Raw genomic sequence first — 27100 nt, 5'->3', positions numbered from 1 at the left:
CACCCACCAGAGGCCTGGGTGCCTGGGCAGGGGGGCTGTTGGCATCAATGGATGCTGATGATGATGGTCTGATGACCAGTTCCTCAAACTGATCATCAGCTTGCACCGAGTGCACAATTGATGTCAGTCTGCTCTTGCAGAGCGGGCACTCAGGCTTGCTGTGAGCCCACCGCTGAATGCAGGGGAAACAAAATTGGTGGAAACATGGCAGGGTGTAAGCGGCGCTGCCCCAGGTGTCCAGGCATATGGGGCAGCGGGCGTCCAACGCCGCAGCCATGCTTGTCACCAGCTGCAGTGGGCTGGGGGGAGCGGCGGATGACAATGTGCTCCCTGGTACTGACACTGCAGCAGCGGGTGTCACTCTGGAAGAGGAAGAGAGGGGCCACCGTCATTCTCTGGTCTGGGGAATGTCCCTGAAGGAAAAACCCCTCCACTGCCAGCGCGAGATGTCCCCGCACCACCCACCTCTGCTGCTGCACGTGCACCTCTGGGATGTCCCAGCTGCCTGGTCGGACCAGGGCTGGGAGAAAGGCAGAAGTGGCTCTGGGGACGTGAGTCTCTGAGAGCTGCAAGAAGTAACTCCGAGATCACGACCCAGTGCCGAGGCACGCCTAATTCCTCGCTCGAGACCTCGCACAAATGCTCGGCTGGAGGGCAGGCACAAGCTACTGGTCTGAGCTGCCGTGCCCAGATTTAAGCACTGAGGGCCACGCAGTCACAAACCATTTCCTGGAGACAGCCCAGAGCATCAGGGTGATGTCACAGAAAGTTGCCGGGCACACCACTGCCCACCAGCTGGGCACCTCGTCGCCCACCAGCTGGGGACATCGCCACCAGGATGTCACAGCCCATCACTACGACATCAGAACGGGCCGTCCTTACCTGCAGCACGTTCTCCATCAGTGCTTAGGCCCCAGCACGTGTTTCTGGGGTTTCTGCAGTGCCACTGCCCACATGTGTTGTGGGCTTGGCGTTGGTGTTTCACATCAGCCCCCGAACCCTTTGCCATGTCTTCCCAGGGCTCCTTCAGGCCGCTCTGCCTATGGCACACAGCCACAGACATGCAGAGGAAGAAGGTTTCTTTGAAAAACCCTCACACTTCCCTCTGAGGCTGTAGGACAAATTTGTACAGGCTCTCCCTATCTCCAGCACTGCTGGCCAGCCCTCTGGGATGTCCAGGTCCCTCCCAAGTGAGGTCAAAAGCAGTCCCTGGCAGGCTCTCTGTGATCTTCTCCTCCTTGCAGGGCAATAAGAAAGATATTAAGCTGTTAGAGAGCGTCCAAAGGAGGGCAACGAAGATGGTAAAGGGTCTAGAGGGGAAGACGTATGAGTGGCTGAGGGCCCGTGGTGTGTTCAGCCCAGAGCAGAGCAGGCCGAGGGGAGGCCTCATGGCGGCCTGCAGCTCCCTCACGAGGGGAGCGGAGGGGCAGGCGCTGAGCTCTGCTCTCTGGGGACAGCGACAGGACCCGAGGGCACGGCATGGAGCTGGGACAGGGAGGGTCAGGCTGGGGGTTAGGGAAAGGTTCTGCACCCAGAGGGTGGTCGGGCACTGGGACAGGCTCCACAGGGCAAGGCACCGAGCCTGCCAGAGTTTAATAGCGTTTGGACAATGCTCTCAGATACAAGATCTGTTTTGCTGTAGTAGTTGTTGTTGTTGTTTGTTTGTTTTCTTATTTTATTCACATTTTATTTATTTTTAGTTTTGGCAGTGGTCCTTTTGGGATCCAGGAGTTGGACTCAATGATCCTCGTGGGTCCCTTCCAACTCAGATATTCTATGATTCTATAATCAGTGTTTCATGTAAACCTTGCATCGTAATCAACCGTTGTTTTTCCAATGTGCTTGAGTGACCTTCCAAATAGCAGCGGTATGAAATCAGTACAGTGTAGTATGAACCAATTTGCCAGCTACCACTTGACATGACCAATGCTTTCTGTGTTAAAATTGTCTGTCCTCATAGACTACCCAGCCCTAAATTTGTGTGTTTGCCTATTTTGACAAGTAACAGCTTTTACACAGTTTCTAGAAATATAAGGAAATTTACAATTCAAAAGACTTGAGAGCTGTTTTTATGAATATTCATCCACATGACAAGTTTGTAGGTTGTTTTTTTTGTTTTTTTTTTTAAACAAAGCATTTGCTTAAAAGCCAATAATTCAAAAGCCAGCTCATTTTCTGGAGATTCATGATCACTGGGTATCTCTTGAATTCTGTTCCCTGAGGATTTGTGGTTATGCACAAACTCTTTTCAGTGCTGAAATAGTCTGCAATGCATGAGGAAAGTATAACATTGGATGCAATTAGTTTATTATGCCCACAGAGGGCTTTGTGGGTGAATTGGCTGTATTCAATAACAAAGGCAAGAAGGAGAAATTATATGCCAGTTTCCATCCACAGGGAAGAATTTTGGAGGAAAATAATGATTCAGGTCACTGACGGCTTATGGGAAGGCATTTGGGACAAGCTGATATTCTGAAGCAATCTTTATGACCGGGCACCCTTCATGTCCCTTTTCTGTTTGTTCTGGGCAGCTTTCAGTGATCGATAACCATCTGCTTGGAAGGTCTCCGCAAAAAAGGTTATTTCTAGACATCATTTCCCAGAGAGCATCACCACAGCTGACACTGGCTGATGCCCCATGATACAAGAGGAGACTGAAAGAGCAGGAATCAAAACACTATTATATGTGCTACAAGATATCCATGGCCTGATTCATGTGAGAAATCCATTTTATTAGGCACAGATTTGAGTAGCTGTCCAAGCTCAGATGTCTAATTTTTTATTTGAGAGAATGATATTTTGAAAAACTCTAGTTCTAGAAGACATTTAATTTAGAGAAAACTGTGTTTGTGCCATTTGGATTGTGTTCCGTTTGATGCTTCCTCTTATGATGCACTAAGACTTTAGAAGAGTTATGGGGTAAGAGCTAAACAGAAACATTTTTTTTCACTGGCATCAAACTTCTTTCTCATCAAGGTCATGGCTGGAACTGGAACGCATTTTTCACTTGATTTTTTTTTCAAGCCCAAAAACGCAGGTCTAGTTAAAGCAGAATGATTTGCATCTTACATATTGGCAGAAAAGAAGAAAAAAAATAGAAACCTTTTGAGTCTACCTGCAAAATCTTCCATTCAGGTTCTTTAATTTGGTGAACAAACTTAAACTACCCCATAATTAATGTAATTTTGCTGAGAGCTACACAAATGTGACTTCAACCTTTGTCCTGTCTGGCTATGTTAGTGAAAAAGCTGTGCTCCAACTTCCATATTTTCTTGTATGCTTCCCTGCATTCTGCTTCATTCCAGAATGTACCTGTTACTGGCCTCATGACTTAGCTGAAAAAATAAATATTTCTCAAAAATCTGTCAGCGCTGCTAAAAGAGCAGCTTGTCACAGCGGCACTGTGCTGAGCCGCCAAGCTGAAACTGTCCTTTGGAAAAATCAGTTTCCCATGGAAAATAAGCATCAGCTTCCCATAAAATATACAGACCTGGGACAAAACACTTCTTGGTTCAGACTTGTTTAGCCTGAAGTTATGGCAGCGTGTATGCTTTACAGAGAAACCTCCCATGATTGGTCTTTGTTGTGTATATCAAGGTTGGTTTCAATTTTATTGGTTATTTATTTACAGAATAGGCAGACTTGGGCATTTTTCATTTATGCGTAGGTAGCTGAGGTTGCAGTTAAACAACAACAACAAAAAAAAAACATTGAAAAATGCTCAGATGAGACTCAGGAACCCTTTTCTGTACAATATTCACCGGCATCTAGTAGAAACAGCTGTTTCTCACAGCTGAAACAGTCTCCTCCGGGTTTCGTGAGGAAAACTCCTGGCCTTTGCTTGCCATAGCATGGGAGTATTGCTCAGCCCACTGACCTGCAGGACATTCCTGGGCGCCCACCCCACAGGTCACGGTTTCCCAGGAGCTCCCTCCTCCTCCAAATTACAAATGATTATGGCAGCTGACACAGCCCATTGGCAGGGCTTTCAAGAAACACAAGAAGCAAAATCAACAGAAATGCAACAAAAGCAAAAAAAAAAAAAAAAAAAAAGAGCAAATACCACACCGGAGACAGCGCAAAATGCTGCCTCAGCCTTCATATATCATAGCAGCCCTAATATAGCCCTGGCGATGAGCCGTCCTCTGCGTAAATGCTGGGCATGGCTTGGCAAGCTGTGGGTCAGGAATGCACTTCATGCTCTCCAGCAGCCAAGGAGAGTTCAGTCCTCAGGCATGGAGTGGAGATAGTCCAAACTGAAGCCTCCTGAAATAAAAAGAAATGTGGGTATCAAGTCCTTAACACCATATGGTCATCTTACCAACCAGCTCCTTGTTGGGGCAAGGCACTTGCCAGCACAAACAGAGCCTTAAAAGACATGGGCTCTACTGTCAGCTCTTACTGTTGGGCAACCTGGGACAAGCAAGTCACATCTTCCTTTGCCTCATCTTTTCTGCCTTGTAAGCATGGGTAATGGTCCTAACAGCCTTTTCTAAAGGTAGCTTCTGATTTTCTGATAATAGTAACAATTATCACAATGATGCCATCATTCTGATATAATGATCATCATGCCTACATGGTCGGGAAATTGAAAATATTTTGCCTTATTTTTTTTTCTCCCTTGTTACTGCCCTCTGGCTATCATAGGTAAAAAGCCAAAAAGCTGTTTTCTTTGAAGCACTACTCTACATTTAAAGTAGAGAGAAAACATAACAAATGAGAATTCAGCCACAATATTCCATATCTTGCAGAATTATTGTTTAAATAAAAATACTGGCAGATAGAAAATGAAATATTCAAATAGTGAGTGCTGACAATAACAGTTTACTTATATTTAAAGATTTTTAATAGTGCTTACTGGACAACTTTATATTTCTGTATAAAAACATTAGAGTACTGTAGCTTTTCATATAGGAATATACAAATTCCTACAAATTGAATTTGGGGTCAGAGGGAAAAGGGTGAAACTTTTACCTATCCTTGACAAGCTCTGTTTCTGGGCTTTAGGAGCAGATTCTCTCTTGTCCGGTGACTTACACCTGGTGACTTATATCATGAGCAGAATAGCTCATCCATTGTAGACCCCCAGTGATCTGGTAGTGAAGGAGATGACAGGAAACACATGGGGTTAGTTTATACACCTTTGGTCAAATCAGGTGGAGTTTGTGTGTTGGGGTCTCACATCCCATAACATTACCTTTTTGCCAGGCTAAGGCTTGTTCTGCAGATAAAGTGCTGCTTTTCACTGCTCTAAATGATCTCTCGTTCATCATGATGTGGAGCAGGAACTTTTTCTTTTAAATGTCCAAATCTTGCTAGGATATAAAAATCTCCCATGGTCAACAACTCTCTCAAAATCTAATTGCAGTGACTGAACATACACGTGAGACTATCTTCAAATACCAGATTGCTCTTGGCACCACACTGGCATAGGCTCAGGAGAAACTATAGGTTGTGAATGCTGTGTTCTCATGTGATTTAGGGTATTTTCCATTGAATCCACTTAGCAGAACCCATGTAGAATGAGCCTCCCTTCAAATCTGGCTCCTGGCCCTAATGCTCACACACCATGTGAAAGCAGAGTGCACACCGAGCCACATCAGTTTGCTTTTTTCCTCAAGACCTAAAAAGCCTGCTGTAAAACATTACTAGAGATGGCTACAGGTAAACGAAAATATGTTAGAATAAAGAACGGGATGAGATTTTAACATTAAAACAAACACAAGCTAAGCCAAAACAAATGTTACCTGATGTCTAATTTCTTATAGTAGCTTTCTGGCATTCCACAACTGTGATGGATGAAATGTCTGGGAGATGGAAATGAGAAGAGCAGCTTCTTTACATCATTTGAGGGTGTCTTTTAAATTACTAGGCTACATGCTCAAACATGCAGAAATGGGAGACAGGGAAATAGATTCAGTCAGAGAAAACAGGGCTGGTTTGGACAATGCACCCGATGGCCAGGCCTGTCTGCTGAGATGGGTGTATTTGGCTGCTGGAGGAGTCTGACGAGAGGGTGTTTGTTGCAGACAAGATAAGTTCCTTCTTGCTCCACAGGCTGGCTGATCACTGACATCAGCAAAGACTCTGGGGGGGGAAGGAGTGGGAAGGAGGCATGTAAGAAGACCTTCCAGGTCCTAGGTGGCTGGACAGGGAGGGAGGTGACAGGGAGTCAAGCCTTCTTTCTGTTGGGCATGCAGCCATTTCTTCTATTTTCTTCCAGCCTTTTCTGGCACAATACGAAGAGGGAGGAGAAGCATTACTGTATTGAGACCAGCTGGAAACCCCAACAGGAGGCTGAATAGACCTAAGTCCAAGATGTTTTCAGGTAAAAGACTTTTTATTTTTATTTTTTTTTAAAGTAACACAGACAACAACAAAACCTTCACAGGCTGAAGTTAATGCTCCCCAGTGAGATCTAAAGGCGTCCTCTCAAATTCTGGGAAAGTTCACTCTGAGATCCAAGCATGGAAACTCAGATTCACCTCTAGAAACAAGACAAACTGTAGTGCAATATTCCCCGACATGTATTCTCAACACTACTGCACAAATAAATCATCTTGATCCACTTCTAATTGAATGTATATTTTTAATGTTTTTGAAATGGTTCTAGTTTCATTCCATACATTTCTGGCTTTATGAACTCAGGCTGGTTGTGTATATTAAACTTTATACTGAAAATAATGAGTTGAACTTTTCTTTGGGCATACAAACCAAACCCTAACACCATGGCTGGAGGGAAATGAATTTATTTTTTACCAGCTCAGAAGGCTCCAGTCTGCCATGATGGGAAGCATAGAGAAAATTGTGTGTCAGTGACCAAAGAGTTATTGCACGGTGTGTATCTTTCCCTGTATGTTGTGGATATTGTGATACAAAGAAAGGAGAGAAGTCAAAAACTAAGGAGCACAATGAGCCCTGAGAAAGCCTAGACTCTAGTGTTGCTTTATCATCCTTTTCCCACAGGACAAATCATCAACCGCCCATTACTGGAATGCTCTCATTGATAAGCAAGGACAGTGATTATGAGGTCTGTGAAGTGGTTTGAGGACAACCCTCCCACATGGGAGGTAGCTAAAATATGCCACCTGTGTTGCTCTCATGTCATAAACAACATATCTTAATACTAGTCTGTCATTTTTTTTTTTACCTGGAGGAAGAAACTCAAATACGATAATGCAAACAGTTTTACATCAAAATAGTAATGGATCTTTCTGTCTGTGACAGCCCAAAGTGCTACACAGATGATAAGGGAGCAATCATGTGTCCTGTGAAGTCTGTGGCAGTTTGCCAGAGTTACTTCTTTTTAAAAAACAATGAAGAAAGTTTTTTTTTTGTAATTGTTTTATTTTATAAAAGCAGCCTGAGGAATTTGGAATAGACAGATGTGTGCCAAAATTAGAGACTCTACTGAAAGAGTTCCTATGGCCCCAATCCCAATCTGGTGCATATATGTATGTTCTGGTACAATAATACTGATAATATGAATAACCATAATACAACATGATGCCAATTCCCATTAGCTGTTACAGATACCATTCTTCCATTCCATGTGTGAACATTAAATCTGACAGCCCTTTACCACACAATTCCCCTTTGTGAAAGCGAAAACTAAAACCTCAGGGAAAAAAAAAAAAAAGAACAGAAACAGACGTGCAGGCAGTATAATCATGTAGTTGTATCTGTTAAAGGCCTTTCCAAGGTGTCTCACCATTATCAGGTTCTTTATTTATTTTTTTTTTTGAATTGATTATTTTGAACAACAACAGAGAAAATATTGAAATCTTGACATATTTGGGCCTGCAGACTCAGAAAGAGAAAGAAAGCTGTGTCAAACTTGTAGAAAATTGATCCAAAGTACCCACTGATTGTAAGAGACTACCCAGCCATCTCTTACCCCCCAACACACCCACCCACTGAGGTCAGAGTTTCTCTCTCCTCAAGGGCATGCATTTTTTGCAATATTTTTTTTTTCTTTTTGTTGTTCCTGGAGTTTGAATTCATGCAAATGAGTTTTGGTAAGTTTCTCTGAAGTGCTTTAGCAGTGTCAAACACATTGTTGGACATCACGAGAAAACAAGGGTTAACTATACTGGGAACAGAGCATGGAAGGAGACTGAAGGAGATGCAAGGATTTTTGAAAATACATAGCATTTGTTCCACTCCAAAGTCAAATAAACTGAAGAGGAGTTTGTCAAAAATGGAGATTTGGGACCATTATGGTCCTGTGGGACTTAGGTATTTTATGTCCATGGGATTTCCTCTCCTAAACTCTGTGCCCCCATTGTTCTCCAATTTCTCACTCCTCTTTTATGGGCTAGCAATTAATAGCATTTCTCCTGAGCATAGTACCAGTTACTGCATACTCTGGAAATAAATTAACCTGATTTTGGAGGCTTGGATCCATGTGTAGCTGTCAGGGTCTGCCTAGTCCAACAGCCTGTTCCCAGCAGGAGCTATGCTGGTGGCTCCAGGTCAGCTGCTTTCACTGACTCCTGACCCCTTCGCTGCTGCTCTGAGGACAAATCATCCCAACATCAAGCACTGAAATGCTTGGGGGGGATTCACCAGGCTGCTGGGGTGGGATTTAGCACATAGATTACAACACAAAAATTAAATGCCAAAGCATGGACCAAAAGCACAATTCATAAGGGCATGGGGCCATGTCAGTAGCTCTTGCTGTCCCATGTGGCTGCCTTTGGAGCACAGGTCTTCATGGACTGTGTCATACCTGCCAGCTCTGGGTCTGGTGCTCCACAGCATCAGAAGGGTCAATAAATGTCTATGTTAATGCAATTGAATCATGCCTTCAGTAATTTCTGTGGGAGATTATTAGAAATTACCTTCACTAATTTCTCTGGGAGATTAGGAAGAGCTCCTGTGTAGATACTGATATGTTTTTTTTTTTTTTCTTCTTAATTTTCAAACTGCGTACCACCCTGATGGGAAAAAATCCACCTATAAAACTTACTGTAAAGGAAAATTGTCCCCCATCAAGGAGGAAGGTGGATAAGGAAAATCTGCAGAGAAGTTCTATGATTCTATGATTCTACAAGTTGGTCCTTGTGCCCTGTGCGTGTGAAATTCTTCAGCTGTTAGACTGCTGAGGGGAGGGTGAAAGGATTAATTAAATTACAGATCTGTGCCTTTTGGTAGGCTACCTTGACTTAAGGAACTGGCAGTGCTCTGCACTCCTTGGTTGCTTTTATCCTTGGTGATCTGATGTGTTTTGGGAGTGTTTCCAGGCCCTACCACCAGCTGGTATAGGATGGCCCTTGTTTTGCCTCTCCTGGCCTCCAGGACAGGAAAGCCACCTGCAAGCTGCCTTTGGGGCTGGCATTCTTGGGTTCATCAGTGGAGACGCATGTGCTGTGTCCTGCAGGAGTAAACCGAGCCCAACTGGGCCTGCTGGTGCAAGCATGGCCTGGCTGGGCCTGCTGATTCAAGCATGGCCCAGCTGGGCCTGCTGATTCAAGCCTAGCCCACATGTAATGAGTATAACCTTCACTAGTGAGGGAATTGCTGCTTTGGGAGTCTTCCATTTTGAGTCACAGCATTAACGCTAGACTCTGAGGGCAACAGGCTCAATAGGAGCATGTCACCATGCAGCAGGAGCAGCAGGGGACATGCCACACTTTGCTAAGTGAGCTAAACACACTCATACAGCACTCCTCTGGAAGAAAAGGGGTTCTTAGCTTGCCAAAACACCGCATAAATCCATGAAGATTTGCTTCTTCAACTGCAATGGCAAGATCAGCAGCTTAGCTCCAGTGAGAAATGTAATCCAAAATTTTTGTGAACTTGTCCACCTTTCCTCTCTGCTCCACTTGGCTTGGGAAATATTTCACAATATCTCCTCTAGTCTGCTGACACCTAGGGAGCAAGGGAACAGGGTGATTCAGAAAGGTAAACATGAATCAGACGTTTTCTTCCAAAAATCACGTCATCTATTTGGGGTAAAGGATCAGTTCTTGATTTTCTTGGACTTTTACTGACCCAGTTTAAATCTGGGATAACAACCAAACAGCCATGACAGTGAGGATGATCACTTGCAGCAAGAGAAGAAAGAGAGGATGGGTAGATGTGGATGGGAGCAGAAAGGCCCTTCTTGTGCTGTTTCTGCTGCTGGAAAGTTCAGCAAAGGCAGCTTAATACACACTGATTTTAGCAGGTGCCTGGTTTTGCTCCAGAGCTGGATCCATCTCCAACGTGGTGCAAGAACAATTCAGTCATCTAAGTGCTGTGCTCCATGTGCAGGACTCTTGAAAGCTAACAGAAACGTTGACTTCTGATATCTCTTCCTTTTCAATGAAGTGATTTTTTAGTGTAATATCTGCTTCCTTGCACCTTTCTTATTCATTTATTTGCCTTTAAGTGGCTGTCTCCACCATTGTGTCTGCTCTGCCTGACATATCCCTAATCTTTTTTCCAAGGAGTGGAACTTCCTGTCTTAGTTTAAAAGCTAGATATGTGTCTACATGCACAAATCTCTAGGCCTGAATAATTTGACTGCTTGGTTATCTCTAGGATTGCCATTTTCATTTTGCTTGGCAAAAAAAAGCAGCAGAGTTACTAAAGCAGACAAGCTGTAGTCCTCAAATCATTTGAGGTCTTGCAATAGCTTTTAGTTTCTGATAAACTGAAGAAAATAACAGAAATCCTTTACCCTATCTTGTTACCAAGACACACCTCTCTGGACCCAGCTGTGTCTCTGGAAGAGGCTACTATCACCAGCTGATCGTTTCCCTATTTCTGCACCGTTGCCATGTCCTGTCTTCTGCCAGCAGATTGGAGCATGTAAATATTGCCTATTTCACTTCAGTAAGATGAGCCATGTTAGCTGAGCCCAGTAATTGAAAATGCTGGATCAGCTACTTTGGCTAATTTTCCTAGAGGTGGTCAGCATTGCTTTCGCATGAACTGCTCTGCAGATGGGGCTGGGAGATTCCCCTGGCAGTGGGCTGGTAGAAGCTACCATGAGGGAGGGCGTTCTCTAGCAGTGTAGCTAGAAAACCTGGAAGCCTGGTGTGTTTGCCAAAAATAAAAATCTACTCTTGGAAGAGGGTTGATGCCTGGCATTTTCTATTGATTAGAAAGAGATGGGTACCTTCATCCCACCCTGAGAGAGGAGGAAACCACTTTTTATTAGAAAATGTCTTTCCTTCTATTGATCATGTGGACTCTGTTAGACCAAATGTCAAGCTTTCTGATTGCTGAAGCTGAGTGAGATGTCCCCCACTCACTCTGACACTATCTAAACGAGATATGTAAGGCAACATAATTCTGAGAAGTGTGAAAGTAGACTGGTAAACGCCGTGGTATGGATCCTCTTTGTAACTGCTACAGGACATGGGATGGAAAGATGAGTGGAGTAAACTTTTCTTGTCTGAGCACATTTACTTTCATCTATATAATAGCTGCTATTTCTTCCCTCTCCCTAACAGCGTCCTGGGAGATCAGCAGATGACATGAAGAGAGGTGGAAGGGGCTGTTACTATTTTCCATATGGATGCAAAGGGTGAGCTTGTGACCTTGCACACAATGACCAGTACAACTGGAGGGTTCATCCAGGTTACTCTTCCTGGATGAAAGAAAGAAAAAGAGAAAGAGGGAAGGAAGGAAGGAAGGAAGGAAGGAAGGAAGGAAGGAAGGAAGGAAGGAAGGAAGGAAGGAAGGAAGGAAGAGAAAGAAAGAAAGAAAGAAAGAAAGAAAGAAAGAAAGAAAGAAAGAAAGAAAGAAAGAAAGAAAGAAAAAGAGAAAGAAAGAAAGAAAGAAAAAGAGAAAGAAAGAAAGAAAGAAAAAGAGAAAGAGAAAGAAAGAAAAAGAAAGAAAGAAAAAGAAAGAAAGAAAGAGAAAGAGAAAGAGAAAGAGAAAGAGAGAGAAAGAGAAAGAGAAAGAGAAAGAGAAAGAGAAAGAGAAAGAGAAAGAGAAAGAGAAAGAGAAAGAGAAAGAGAAAGAGAAAGAGAAAGAGAAAGAGAAAGAAAGAGAAAGAGAAAGAGAAAGAAAGAGAAAGAAAGAAAAAGAGAAAGAGAAAGAAAGAAAGAGAAAGAAAGAAAAAGAGAAAGAGAAAGAAAGAAAAAGAAAGAAAGAAAAAGAAAGAGAAAGAGAAAGAGAAAGAGAAAGAAAGAGAAAGAGAAAGAGAAAGAGAAAGAGAAAGAGAAAGAGAAAGAGAAAGAGAAAGAGAAAGAGAAAGAAAGAGAAAGAGAAAGAGAAAGAGAAAGAGAAAGAGAAAGAGAAAGAGAAAGAAAGAGAAAGAAAGAAAAAGAGAAAGAGAAAGAAAGAAAGAGAAAGAAAGAAAAAGAGAAAGAGAAAGAAAGAAAAAGAAAGAAAAAGAGAAAGAGAAAGAAAGAAAGAGAAAGAAAGAAAAAGAGAAAGAGAAAGAGAAAAAGAAAGAAAGAAAAAGAAAGAAAAAGAGAAAGAGAAAGAAAGAAAAAGAAAGAAAGAAAAAGAGAAAGAGAAAGAGAAAAAGAAAGAAAGAGAAAGAAAAAGAGAAAGAGAAAGAAAGAAAAAGAAAGAAAGAAAAAGAGAAAGAGAAAGAAAGAAAAAGAGAAAGAGAAAGAAAAAGAAAGAAAGAAAGAAAAAGAGAAAGAGAAAGAAAGAAAAAGAGAAAGAGAAAGAGAAAGAAAGAGAAAAAAAAAGAAAGAAAGAGAGAGGATTCTGCCCCCTCATGTCCCAGCTCTTCCTCAGGTAGTTCAGCCTACACTACCCCTCCCTCTTGGCCCACAAAACTGCTCAGGCTTGGGCTGTGCGTGGGCACAAAGCAATATGTTATTCAAACAAGCAAATGTACAATTTGAGATGCCTGTGGCCTTGCTATGTCCCAGCTAAATATATTAATAGGTCACAAGTTAAACCTAGGTGTCTGCTCCCTAACATTTTGAAAATAAAAGTCTGTGTTCCAAGCATTGTCAATAAGGTCACTTGCACAAGGGATCTATTTAGTCTCAGAGACAGCAAAGCCAGAGCAGTGGTTTGGGAAGAAACAGATACTTGAACTTTATAGGTTAAGAAAATCCCCAACTAAAGGGGATCATCATTAATAAGTTTCCAGTTACGTCCAAAGAACAGTCAGCGCTGATGTTGTGTGATCAGGAGGATGAGTAATTTTACCTACCCACATTTTTCTAGGCTTTGGTTTTACAGGGTGTTCCTAGATTGAAGCAGTATTGTTCCTTCTCAGGTCCAGTTAGCAGATTTCAAGTGCAAAGTAGAGTTTCTCTCTTCTACTCATTCCATTTTATATCTAATCTACACTTAAAGAGGAGTCTCAAAGTCTCCCTTTTTTTTTTAAGCAGCAAGTCATTGCTGACAACTGGGAACTGTAAACATGATCTTTTGGGCTCATCTGGCCCCTTTGTAAAGGGCTGAACTGAACTGTGACTTCATATTAAAAGTTTGCAAAAATCAAGCAGTAATTCAGTCATTTTCTAATCTCTAGCTTTTATGTCTCATGCTATAATAAAAGACCACCTGAGAGACAGCCATAGCAGCACTTGTACTTCTCTGTCATATTTCATGTTTTTACTAAAATTAATTAATTAGAGCTTCCAGAGAAGCAGACAACTGGTATCACGACAGAAATAATCAAAAGCTTCTCTGAGGGCTGGCCAGAAAAATCACAGAGAGTGAACAGAGCAGTGGGAAACAATACAAACCAGCCAGAGCCCAGGCTTTGGTGGATTTATCTGGGATAACAACCACAAGTTGGCTATTGTTCTTATTGTATTTATTACTTATTTATCACCATACATCCATGTGATACTTCACAAAACAAATTAACATCGCACAACATAAACACTAGACACACTAAGATGATGATTTCTTTTTGTTAGATTTACACAGACAATTAGGTCAAAGATGAAAATGTTTATCCACACCAATGAGCCAGTCTTGGCTTCCTGATAGACTCATCAAAGCACAATAATTACTTTCCCTGAGACCTTTCAATCTGCTCCATTCTTACAGCTGGAGGAGGAAATTGCTTTTCCATCCTGGGAAAAGTTAGAAGATTTTGATTGCTTCCTCCTATTTAGTGGGATCTTGGGGATGTATCATATTACCAGCTTCAAGCACCTACCCCAAGGACTCGTGTTGAGTGCACAGAATGCCTGGCAGAATTTGTCCCAGGTATGGAGTCCCTCCTTCAGCTGGGATGTGTCACAACAGGGCTGAACCGAATGCAGACATGGCCTTCTCCAAAACAGTGAAGATAAATCTATTGAAGTACTGTGGAACACTTTTTATTATTATTCTTTCCCTATCTCTGAGCTTTAAGAAGCCTTTGAGATGGGAAAAGCCTTTCATCTTCTCCAAGACAGAGAGTGACTAGAAAGTGAAGAGAGCAGCAGTTTCCCATGCAACCCCCAACTTGGGAAAGCAGGTGGAGTGGAGGGGAGAAGCCACCTTTCAATTGTGTTTTAATGAAGATGTTGTTTGTTCTTCCGTGTCCTTTGATGAATGGGTGTTTTCCTTCAAAAGCTGACGTTTGTCTTTCATTACGCCCAGCATATGCTCTACTAGGCAGCACCGTTTTTTCTACTCTAAATAAATAAACATGAAAATGAATTTATCTCGTAGAAGCATGTTCTCTTTCAAGTCTTGCACAAAACCTCCCTCTCCCCCAATAAATCTCTGGGTAAATGTGAACTCCTAAGCAAGCCCTTCCCCTTGTGACAAGTGGAGACATTTTGTAAGCTCCCATCTCCGCACAGCTCAGGAGAGCTGTCACTGACTCAAGAGGCATTTAGAGACCGTGGTTTAACCACAACTCAGAGCTGAATTTGAGAGCTCTTTATGATAAAAAAGAAACTATCCTGATACAAAAAATAAAATAAAAAAAATAAATCAAAACCCCTTCCCAGCTAGTGGTAGATAACATTTTAACCCTCATATTGCAGGGGTGATGTGAAACACCACTGTCTGCAGGCTCTTGCATGGAATCTGCTGTTGGCTGGAAGTTGTGTTGTATAGTGATATGTTCATCCCTTGTTAAAACTCCCAATGTTGTCTTTTATAGTTCTTCTCACTTCCACTTAGTGTATCTCTGCTTGGAGTGATGGATGCGAGTTACGTGTTTCCTGATGCCCCACTGGCATGCTCTCTCCTTGGAGCCAGGAATTGTGGCTTCTCAGCAGCCAATGAAGGTCTCCTCTTTAAGGAACAGCCTGTTCATTTGGTGCACAGCCCTGTGGATAAAGCTGGCTGAATTATTAAATGTAATTCAGTTTCCTTCCAAACTTAGTCCTCTGTTGTTTTGCATGTTATAGGTTCACAACCTGATTTTGCCGTTTTTAGATGTGACAAAACATGTTCAGAAATGACAGTCCCTGAACCTCCCTGTCATTGTGTGCCTTAAACTCACTGCAATGTACACTGAAAGTAAAGTAAGCTGGAGCTCTTGCTACATAGTTTGCAATTACTCATCTTCAGTACATGGGTGATGTGTCTTTTGAACCAGTTCAGACAAAGAGAGGAAGCTGGATGATAGGCATTTGTATTTGTGGACAAATAATCACACAACCTTATGTCAATGAAACTTTTGCAATTCATCAGTATTTTCACAAATACCATGAGTAGTTTAATCAAATAATGACCCTGATTCATGAAAGCACTGAAGTATGTGTTTGACTCTAACCTCATGTTGATGTCTACTTGAAGTAAATGATACTGAGGTGTATCAGTGATTACATGCACGTTTAAGTGCCTCTGAGTGCTTAACTATCATGAATAGGGACAGTATTAGTCATTCAGTAGCACCTGTCCTATTATAGGAAAGTATTAAATCAACCAGGTCAAGCTGTCTCTTAGCTCATCTATGAAACATGTTGTGATGGAAACCACTGAGCAGTACGGCTCCTCGAGCAGACAGTATCTATTACAGTCACATCCCTGATGTACGGGAGGTGGAGGGCAATTCAAGTCTTTTTGAGAAAATTGACTTTGCAACAGGATGTCCAAACTGGATCATTTTATCTGTTTCCCTCACTCAAGATTTTGGATCCTGAGGCACATAAGAGAAATTAGTCAGCATAAGTAAGTGTGGCACTCACTGAAGCTTTCAAGCTGAATTGAAGTCAAACCCATTATACCTCTTTTGCAAGACCCTGCTAAGTTTCAGCCCCTTTGATTAAAGGGTAGCATCACTGAAAACAGCTCTAATCACTGCAAAGGTTAGTGTGATGTCTTAGCCTGGGACATTCCTCAGCCTTACCCTATGGTGACCCCCTAGAGTTTGCACCACCCACATATCAGTAGTGGCACCATTACTTATAAATTGTTTTTGTACAGCAAGGGAGAGAGAAAATCACTTTACTTGGCTAAGAAGTTTGACTGCATCTTTCCCTGTTAGAGGAGAATGACTTTGGCTGGCTTGCTGATGATTTTTTTCATAGTAACAACTTCACTGAGAATATGAAAGTGTTAAGCTGTGTCTCAGCCTGTATTTTGCCCTTAACTGGATTACCATACAAAGAATGTTACAAGGGGCTCTGAGGTCTGCCAGGTCAGCTTGGTAAATGATAGCACCTCTTGAAGCTATAATGTATGAGAGGATCCTTGATAAGATTTGACACTTGTACTATATAAGCTGTCACAGCAGACATTTCCCTTTTTTCTTGATGTTTTTAAGGCCATAAATACTGGTCTCTAATGTTAAGTATGCAAACCTCACATTAATCACGCTGCCAGAGAGAGCAAAGAGCTTTGCTCATAAACTGAAATGGAGCACAGTTAATCTATCAATGTTTTGTAATGAGGATTATTATAACAAAGTATTTAGCTTGATTTACTGATGGGCTACACATCTCTGCTAATGATCACACATCAGTACAAGAGCAAAGGGACCATCTGGATCACCAGGACTTTGAGATTTATTGAATACTGTGCAGATCCTTCCTTATCTCTGCAGTAAAGTTCTTATAGTCTGTATCAGTTCACTTTCTCAGGATCATTCTGCTCACTGTGGCATCACTGCTGTCAGAGTGCTATGCCCAGCTGACACATCTGGGTAACCTTTCAAATATTCCCTTCAGTTCCAGAGACAGAACAATAGAAGACTTGTCTGCTTTGATCATCACCGAGCTATCTCAAAATAAAGTGAGCAATAAAAAAAAAAGAGTTAAAATGAACCATACTTTTATTAATTCTTTATACTTTGTGCCTAGCATCCTCCTATAAACATCTGATTCCCTGTCAGATGCTGGTGCTAAATAGACACAGAACACATCTGCAGTCCCTACCCTGGAAACTCAAAATCTACCTATAAGCAGGTATTTCAGCAGAGTAACAGCCACAGGTGAGGATGTGGGAATAACTGCACCTCCTTTTAGAGTCCTGCCATACAAATGCCTGTGCCTGTGCTACTTACTCATCGTTACCCATGGACACCTCTGGAGCATCCTAAAGCATTGTCCACATGACACCAGCTGAACCATGCTTGCCAAAGTATGTCGCATCTTAATTAAAATTACATTGGTTTTCCTCTGTATGAAGGAGTTCTGCCACAGGGTTTCTATCCCTGCCCAAGCAGCACCAGGCAACACACTGCCCAGTCTAGAAACTCGGCTTTAAGGGAGCTGTCTTGGAGGTACAATCCTGGATATACATGGTAGGAACACAATGACAAGCGAAGAACCAGGACTCCTAAACCCCAAACAATGTTAATTTTAGGAGCTTTGTAAATGAGTCAATCTTCAGGACACCCACATGAGAGTGTGAGTGAAATCCCCTGCTTTCAGCTCTACTTTATCTCAGACGAACTTGATAATGTTGATATGAGTACACTTGTGGTGGGTGTCAAAATGAAGACACCATGTTTATGCACAAGCTCCTCGCCTTTCTGATCAGGGACCATCTGTGGACCATCCACACAAGTATGAACATGGGCACTCCCTTTCTCGTACGGAAAGCATAGCTGTGCTTGGAGGCATTTTGATTACTGCAGGTGAACTCAGTCTTGATGAGGGATCTGTGGGTTTGATTTTCAGAAACCAGCTGATAAAACTCAGGGCACCTGTTCCCTGAGGGCACCAGGTGAGCAGAGCAGCATTAAAAATAAATAAATAGATAAATAAATAAATTTTCTCTGACTCCATTTGCACAAGCCAGCAGTGGAAAATACAGGACCTCTCAGTAAAACAAGGAAATGAGTTCTCCAAAAGTCATATGCGACTGTGGGCTGTCAGGCTCCTCCTTACTCTGGATGTGCTCCTGTCACTGGATGCAAAGCAGTCAACTCAGCTGCACACTCATCCAGCCTGTGCAATGCAAAGCAGGCCAAATTTGGTTGGAGAAATGCAACACGACAGTCATTTCTTCTGAAAGGTCATCAGTAATGCAAACATACTTCTTAAAAGACACATAATGACTCCTTAGTCCAAGTCTGGCTCCAGTTCCGCAGGAGAGATGGTCCTGCGTGCTCTTACCCATTCTGTGCTCTGCTATGTGCTGGGCATGTTGCACCACTCATCTGTAATGAAAGGCTGCCCTCTGCTCCAGGCTGGCCAAGGTATCAGAAAGGATGGCAGATCAGAAAACAGAAGTGGCCGCAAAGCCACTGGGACAAAAAGGGCCAGAGGACATGGCTGAGCAAAAGTACATACTTCTCTTTCCGGTCACATCCACAGGAACCAGTCATGGATTAGAGGAGAGAATAATTTGCTTTAACCTACACTGGGGTCTCCGGTTAGAGCAAAAATAGTTGGTAGGCAGTGCTTGCTGCACCTTACACTCACTGGATAGTGAGAAATTATAGCTTAGAAGTTAGCTATATAGCTATATACCTTGTATAGCTATAGAAGTTATAGATGGGGTAGCTAGCTCCAATACAGGAACAAAATAGGCAAAGCAGTTAGAAGAGAGCTTTGAAAGAAAATTCAGACAAAAAATAATGTATCATTAGTATTTAATAAAGTGCCTTTGTGTTCTTCAGGATGTTGTAAGGATTTTCTTTTCCCTGCTTTTTCTCCTTTCCTTCATTTTCTCTTCCCTTTTTGTTCTCTCTCTCTCTCTCTGAAAAGGCATAAGCAATATAACTTTCCACTCTGCATCTCTCAGATCTGAATACACCGAGAGTACTGGGTCTGAAGCTGAACTCAGATCCATATTTCACAGCTTATCTCTTTGCTTTTCTAACAGGTGACTCTGGAAGCAAATACCTTCAAACTGTGGGGGGACACAGACTACATCTGAGTCCGTGTGCTGGGGTTCAATGGTAGCTCTAGTTCTCATATTTATCTTCTGACAAGAGCAAAACAGTACTGCAAATGATTTCATTTTATTTATTTATTCATTTAAGCTATAGGGAGGGCATCTTAGTGAGGAATAGCTTAAATCTAAATCCCCCAGCTCCTCTTAAGCCCAGGTAGATCATAGGTAGCTCAGCAGGTTGGTAATGATACTCCTCACCCCATTCCATGTTGCAGCCCCTGCAAGCCCCCTCTCACCCCTCAATTAAAATCACTATTATTGTCTGTGTCAGGGTAACATCTAAGAAATTTGATTCTTTTACTTACCTGGCAGGAGATGGAGATAGCTAACTAGACACAGAGGAGCAAGGTGATATGAAGATAGCTGTGACTGATATGATAAGGAGTGGTCAACAGCTGTCTGATAACTGCATGGTTCACGACAAGGGTCATGGTAAGGGCAAGGTTTAGGGAAGGATTTGAAGGGAACACCTGGAGTTTCTTCTAGGTTTGAACACATCATAAAAAACGTCAAACACCTGTTAACAAGAAACTAAACACACAGTTGAAAATCAGCTGGTAATTTGGAGAATTTACATCCTATTGCTTGGACAATCCTTGAAAGTGTGCCTAAAAGGAAGCTTCACTCTCCTTGTAGAGAACAATAAGCCCTGGACATCATTTTTTTTTTTTTTCCCCCATATATTCTTCTTATGAGGGTCTACACTGAGCTAACCCCAGGAGACTGCTGCAGCAGCTTGTCTCAGTACCCACGGTGGAGATGTGGATTTGCAATCTGCCGACAGCCAATGCAGGAGCTGAGCTACAGCCAGTCCCTACCACAAGTCCTCCCACTGAGCAGTGGTGACCCTGGTTGGAGTGACATACCATAATGCTCAGTGGGCTTGTCTGGAAGGGCTAGTTATAGGCAGTAAGACTCCGTGGTGCTGGACCTAGGTGAGGAGACACCCAGGGAGATCTCAGCAGCCCCATGGCCTGGGGCATCTTAAGGAGGAGGATAAAGGGTATCCATGGAGATCTGGTAGCACAGTAGTCGTGCTAGTAGTGCAGATAGATGGACAATCCTGGATGGCAGCAGAGTAGTTACAGCTGGGTCATCTGCAAGCCTCACCTATGGAAGCAGCTGTGGGAGTGCTATGTTCTTCAAACAGTCGTTTGCTGACTGGTGATCCTGACAGGAGACTTTTGTAACCTCTGTTGGACAGACAAACAAAAACATCTTGGTTGCCTATCTCAAAGACACCTTGGTTCCCTAGAAGATACTGGGAAACATATAAAACAAACAACATTACTTTCTTGGTATAAAACACCTGTGAAACCTCTGTTTATCTCAAAGGTGCTGAGGGGATTAGCAAATCATTTGTAAAAATGCCTTGGCCTGATTCATCTGTTAGAAGTTTAGTTATTTAAGCAAGGGAAATGCTCACTCCATCTCCTCCCTAGAGAGCAGCAAGAATGAGGCACCACCAGAAGCTGCAAGACATCCCGCCTTACTCTCTGGGCCATCTCTGCAGACTACAGCAACAGTCTAAGCTGACAAAATTTAACTTGGGTATTTCATTGGAATACCTAATGTGGGTTTGTGGAAGTGCTGTATTCATTCTTCAGTAGTGTCACTGCCAATGCAGGTACTTAAATATGCCATCAATGCCTTTCTTTTACATTGACCTAGACTAGATGTTACACTTCCGAGATGCTAATGATTATAATGATTAATATTGTGTAGTGCCTGACAAAAAAATGTTAATTTGCAGGTAGGGATTGCTGGTAATTAGAATAATGCTGGGAATATTTTACCTCTTGCAGTCTTCAATTGAAAAGCCTTGTATGGAAGGCAAGGCATGTTACGCTTCTGGCAGACAAATCATCCTGGAAATAGACTTGATATGTTAAAATAGCCTTGCTTGAATGAGGTTTATTCAACAAGCCTGGGGGCTGGAAATAGCTCGGAGAATATATGGCTAAGTATGGGCTGCCATATATTCTGTGCTTTAGAGACTGATTTCTCCTCAGGAGTCACAGCATGTGTGCTCTCCAAAAATCCAGCTATACACTCAGCTGCTCTAAATCAGGCAACTGCCCTGGGGTTCAGTTTGATTGTGTATTCAGGCAGTGCAAAGGGAATGGGCAGATAGGAATGTTGGACCCCATCTTTCATTAAAATCCCAACCACGTTTTCCTACAAGTTTCTCTACCAAAGAGGCTGCCCGGTGCCCCTGCTTTGTATAAACAGGCTGGTGAAACCCCAAGGAGCAGAGAGATATATTTGGGGCCCAAATTTGGAGTTGATGTACAGCAGAGCCGTCAGAAAGGGCGTAAATCAAAGACAAAATCCCCACTTAACCCTGACAAGGAGGTCTAACGAGTGAGTGCCCGGCCCTGGCTCAACTTGCATGCGTTGCTTCCCCGTGGAGCTCCACAAGGCCCCCTGCACCCTTACTCTCTCCTCTGCAGAATGCCTATTTTGAAGAATGCTTTGGTATGAATACAAACTGTGATTTCTACACCTTAAAAACCAACAAAATTAGATGGGGAGTAAAAATAGCTCGTGAAGAGTTGGGCTTCTTGAGGTGGCAGGCGGTGACGGCCAAGCAGCTCTGTGCCTCAGCACCTCATGAAGTCGTCTCGCTGGTCTCCAGCCTAACCTCCACGCAAGTTACCAAACGCCAAGGTGTCAGAGAGGAGTGACACTTGTTATCAGCTGCAAGGGAAGAGAAAGGAGACACGCCAGCAGTGAGTGCTTTGACGAGCTGATGAGCACCGGGGAGCAAACACGGGCAGCAAGTGCTGCATGTCAGCAGGCAGAGGACCCTGCTTGCCCAGGGCGGGCGGGGATGTGAAAGCTGGCTCTGTTGTTATTGTCGTGTTGTAAGGAGTAAGTGCGCTGGATTCTACATGCCTGGGTGTTTGATCAGGAGAGCACCGCTGACAGAGGATAAATAAACAGAGATAAAAACAAGATTAAGCAGGTCCTTCTCCTTATCGCTACCTCTTTATCCCTATTGATCTCTGCGCAGTCCCTTTTCATCTAGCCTGGAATTCCTCACATGCTTGAACCCTGAGCTGTCACATCTAATTAAAAATGTGGTATGAGGCTTAGCATGCAGCAGTGGGTATTTTCCAGTGCTGGGCAGCTGTGTGTTCATTAGGGCCTTTCACCTTCCTTTGCCTTTTTCTATGAAAACTCATTTTGCTTATGTGAAACTCACCTGGGCTGGTAGCCAAGGAATGGCAGAGGTGAACAGGAGGAAAACAGACTGCTTTTTGATTCTATCTTCTTCAGGACAGGTCCAGGAGGTGAATGCAAATGGTGGCCACCTTGTTTGAGCAGTGCAGGTCTCTTGCCCTGGGAGACAGAAGGTGCTATGTCTACCTCTACTTGTTTGGTGGGGATGTTCCTCCCTTCTTTGGGTACTGAGATCTCTGTTGCAGATGGGCCTACATTACACATAAACTCATGTCCTGTCACAGCTCACTGGCCATCGCTTTTCATCCATCAGGATCTTTCCAAAGAAAAAGTGGTCACTGGCTGTCCCATTTCAAGCCTATCCCTGCTTCAGAATGCAGCCAATTTTCTTCCAGGGCTTCTCAGCTCTCCGGGTAACCTACTGCCTTCGTACCCACCGAACCTCTCTGGACTCACTGAATGAGCTTTTAGTGCTTAGGACAATTAAAAGATGACACAGGTCGGTATCATTAGGTTGCTGTGTCCTTCTTCATAAAGGAGATGCCTTTCAAGCACTGAGTAGGCTGTTCACATTTGGGTCCATAAATGCCACACAAATCTAAGGTCTGCCTGGATGTCTAACAACATCCAGGGCATTGCTTCAGGTTGAAAATTAAGTCATGTTAAGACAAACAAGGTTAAAATAGAAGGTTACCAGGGTGAGGATAAACAACACAGAAAAGGAAACACAAATAGCAAAGTTTATTTTCTTCCCGACTTTTTCGTCTCTGCATTCTACCATATTCTGTTTAAGTTTATTAAAACATTAAATAAATGATCACTTGGATGCAGCTTTCCCTCAAGCACTCATGATCTCTGGAAACTATTAGAACTTTGGTTTTGGCTCTGATTTTCAAAATTAGACAGTGGCTTTAGGTGAGGCAAGATTTGTGGAGTGGGCAATGCTATTTGGCAGATTGGCAGAACTAGGGAATAAAACCAAGCATGGTTATGGGGACACAGCCACTCGTGTTTGATTCACTGTAGATGTAGCACTAGGCATCTTCATTTTTCCAAGGCTAAAACATGCTAGTAATTTTGAAACTGTGTTGAGCAATTCCCCTTTCTGAAATCCAACCTCTTGACAGCGTCTTAGGCTGGGCACCCAAAATCACAGCATTTTGGAAAAGGTAGATCATGTCACTCCGTTGCTTTTGAAACTTTTTTTTCTTGTCCCTAAGGGTAAGACACTTTACTTCAGATTTACTATGTGAGCCAACGGGCAATCAGTATGAGCAGGGCCTTTATTTATTCTTTCCTATGCCATCATTCAAGACCCCACAGTATATTGCTCACTGTTAAAACAATATCATTAGACATGAAATATATGTTGCCAGTCTCTCCCCCCTCTCAGCTCACTCCCTCTCCCTCCCCATCATTTTTTTTCTGAGGAGAAGGGAAAGAAAACTTCTTTTCAGGATACATTGTAGGGAGTGCTCATGAACTGGCAATTTATTTTCTCCAGAGTTTGACACTGCCAGGCCCTTAGTGCTTTTATTGACTCTGGCTAAACACAGTGACAATTATTTTTGTTGGTTTCAAATCGCCTTCTCCAGCAGAGTGTGAAGTCAGCAGGTTTTTTTGCATGCTGAGCATACCCTTTCAGACACCATAAGAGGAGCAGAGGGAAGGAGGATGGCTTTTTTTTCGTTTTTATCCAGTTGCACTTTGGCATTCCCTGAACGGACCTTTTGTTTCAAAGCAGGGGAAAGTAAGGGAGAGGCTTGCGGCTGAGACGTGGATTGATAGTCGGGGGGGAAAGCAGAGCCAGAACACCCTTATCTGATGGGTGCTGCTGCAGAAACCTGCTTTTCCACACGTACCCAATGCAATGCATCCCCCTGAGTGGGATGGTTGGGGGGATTGTGTACATAGGGTCCTCCCACCCTTCCTTGCTCGTGCATGGTCACCCAAAGACCCAGCCAGCAATCTCCAGTCCTTCATCTTCCTCCCTCCTGGTGCCATCAGGAGTGTGGTGTCTTCCAGACCTCCCTAACCCTCTTCTGGGCTGTGAGGGGTCAGGATGGTGCTTCTCGGAAGAGACATTTAAACAACCCTTGGCAAAGGTCCCCTGGAGCATTCGTGGCTTGTGGGATGTGCATTAACCAAAGTGGTTGTTTAAAGCATTTTGTTTTATCCTCTCTGTCTCCACGTATCTGTTACTGGCAGGGCCCAGGAAAGGGCAAAACCCATTTCGACTCTATAGATTGAGCCTGGGGAGTGCTCCCCAGACTGACCCATGTATCAGTAACAGCCATTTTGAATACGACCTGTAGAGGTTTGCAGACCAGTAAAGCTGCTTGGGAAGGAAATAAATAAAAAAGCCAATCTTTCAGTCTATCACTTGGATGAATTGGACGTGCTTCTTTATTGTCTTGTGTAATTTAGATTACAGACACTGATTAGTTTTTCTCTGCCTACCCACTCTGCAAAGAAGCTTTGACCATTTTCTGTCCTTCTAAGTGACACAAAAAAACAAAGTGCTTAACACAGTTTCTGGCTTGGAAACTCTGTAGATGAAGGTATGTCTTCTCTGGGAAAGCAGATGGAGAAAGGTCCCAAAATGATTTTGTTTATATTTCTTTCTCAAACATTTTTGTTGTTTTTAACCCCCTTCTTCCTAAATTCTGAGAAATATTAACAACCAAAACATCCCAAATTTACATGTAAAATTAACTGTCATAGTGAGAATTGTTTCTTACTTTGATAGAAAAACTTCCTGTCAGTTAAAAAAGCATTTGTTCAAGAGAATCACCCTCTTCTAAATTTGTGATATTGAGTAAGGTCTGAAGTTTAAATTGCCATCTGAGAACTCTCTCTCATTATTATTGCCTTTATAAGTGGTTTTATGAAATGCTAGGTCTGGAGGAGAGGTTGGCCTGAGATGCCCAGATTTCCTGGCAATTAATCATTCCTGCTACCATTAGCCAGTGTGTCAGGACAGAATGCTGTAGGCAGATGCTGTAGACCAGATCCTCAAAACTGGGTTAAAAGCAGCCTTCTAGAAAGAAAAGAAAAGGAAAAGAAAAAGGGGAAAAGAAAAAGGGGAAAAGAAAAAGGGGAAAAGAAAAAAAAAAGAAAGAAAAAGAAAAAGGAAAAGGGAAAGGGAAAAGGGGAAAAAAAGGGAAAAGAAAAAGAAAAAAAAGAAAAAAAAACCAAGTGGTTCCATCACACCATGGGGCAGTGATTGCTGGGACAGGAGCAGAGTTGGACATTCAAGGTGCAGGAGGTGATGAAAACTTCTCTGTCTGCCTTTGCCCACCCTCAGAGACCCATCTTAGGCCACATAGGACAGAGATCTGAGTGAAATTCCCCTAATCCTAGGCAAAGGCCTTAGTGGTTTGGGGCTGAAGTCACCTGGGAGTTTTGAAAACAAGATGGATCCTGCCTCCAAGAGGATCAGTAACTTCAACAACGAAAGGGGAAATTTCTATTTATTTACATGAACAAACAAGCAAACAAAAGCATTTCTGATTTTATTGCCTCTCTGCCTTTGCACAGAACCATAGCACAGGCTGTGCACAAGTCATCCCTCCCTGTGCTCTTCTGCCTCCTGCACCCTGTTGCCCCCAAGGGGATTTCTTCTTGGACTTGCCCAGCGTTTGGTGCACCACAACATGAGGGGCTTGTTCAAACTGCTCCTCCTTGGCTGCTGTTGAGCTCCTGACAACAGCTTTGCAGTTTGGATCAAAAACTGCTCCTGGTTGTTGGTATTTCCTCATCAGTGACAAATAATGACAAACAGGATGTTCAAGAGCTGGAGATGAAGAAGGGAAGGGAACATTGCTTTTAACTCTGGGATGCTCCTCAGCACTGCAAAGCCCATCAAGCTCTAGGTCTTCCCCCATGTGAGTTTTGCCAATTCATGCACTGCTTTCTCCCTTCAGTCTCTTTTCCTTTGCAATGCCTGTCTTCAGCATCCAAAACTCTGTATTACTCTAAACTAGACAGAGAAATAGTAGATGCCTGTATCTACTCCCAGTCTGGAGTCTCTGTGCAGCTCTTACCAAGTCATTTGATTTCCCTGAGCTTTGTTCTGTGATGTGGAGACATAATTTTTATTGCCTCACCTAACCAAAAATGTACAGATTTAGATACTCAAACCTGACCACTTTAATCCTGGTTTCAGCAAGTCTTCAGGGATATGCCATGCTGGTCTTCTGGAGTACTATGAAAGGTCAATCTCCTTCTGTGTGTTTTTAATTCAATAAAAAGGTCTTCTAGGTATAAGAATTGTGACCAAGACGAGGTGCAGTATCTTCGCTGCGGTACAAGCACATAGAATGAAAAGCAGTTTCTGCTTGAAATAGTGGGCACAATTTCTAACAACAGAACTGTTGCTGTCGTGGTTTTATAGATAGGACACAAGGGAAAAAGAGCAAGTCCTTTGCCACAATTCAGGAAGAAAATTGTCAATGGGAGCAGTAAAAGAACTCACCTCTTCCATGACATCTTGAATTGGGCTGCATTATTGCACCTGCTGGAATTATTTCTCTCTAATTTGAGGCAAGCAAAGGTGACAATATTTGGATCAAATGTTATATATATAAGCAGTGTATGACTTCTTGAGTTTTTGAAGAACATGTATAGATTGGCAAGGAACTAGAGAAATACTTTGGATGTTTATTCTACCTAAACTTCTAGACGTCTTAGTATTAGTAGTTGGTAT

The sequence above is a fragment of the Anser anser genome (genome assembly GCF_964211835.1).
Source record: "Anser anser genome assembly, chromosome: 4".
Lineage (NCBI taxonomy): Eukaryota > Metazoa > Chordata > Aves > Anseriformes > Anatidae > Anser > Anser anser.
This window is presented reverse-complemented; position numbering follows the sequence as displayed.